The 228-nt window shown below is 38.2% G+C and overlaps 1 protein-coding gene across 6 annotated transcripts in view; it reads left to right on the top strand.

Annotated features, from left to right (window-relative positions):
- LOC107704976 (polycomb protein SCMH1-like) overlaps nucleotides 1-228 on the top strand; it is a 19,846-nt gene that overhangs the window by 8,122 nt on the left and 11,496 nt on the right. The gene's annotated exons all lie outside the window — the stretch shown is intronic.

Genomic DNA, 228 nt, shown 5'->3' with positions numbered 1-228 from the left:
ATTTAACCGATCTCCGGGTCTGGCGGTAGCACTTTTAGCTGTAGCTTAGCATAGATCATTGAATCTGATTTGACCGTTAGCATCTCGCTTAAAAATGACCAAAGAGTTTCTATATTTTCCTATTTAAAACTTGACCCTTCTGTAGTTACATCGTGTACAAAGACCGACGGAAAATGAAAAGTTCTAGGCCGATTTTCTAGGCCGATATGGCTAAAAAAAAAACAAAAC

Source organism: Sinocyclocheilus anshuiensis, unplaced genomic scaffold (genome assembly GCF_001515605.1).
Source record: "Sinocyclocheilus anshuiensis isolate Anshui unplaced genomic scaffold, SAMN03320099.WGS_v1.1 scaffold702, whole genome shotgun sequence".
Lineage (NCBI taxonomy): Eukaryota > Metazoa > Chordata > Actinopteri > Cypriniformes > Cyprinidae > Sinocyclocheilus > Sinocyclocheilus anshuiensis.
Note: the sequence above shows the minus strand (reverse complement) of the source record. Positions and strands in the feature narration are given on the sequence as shown.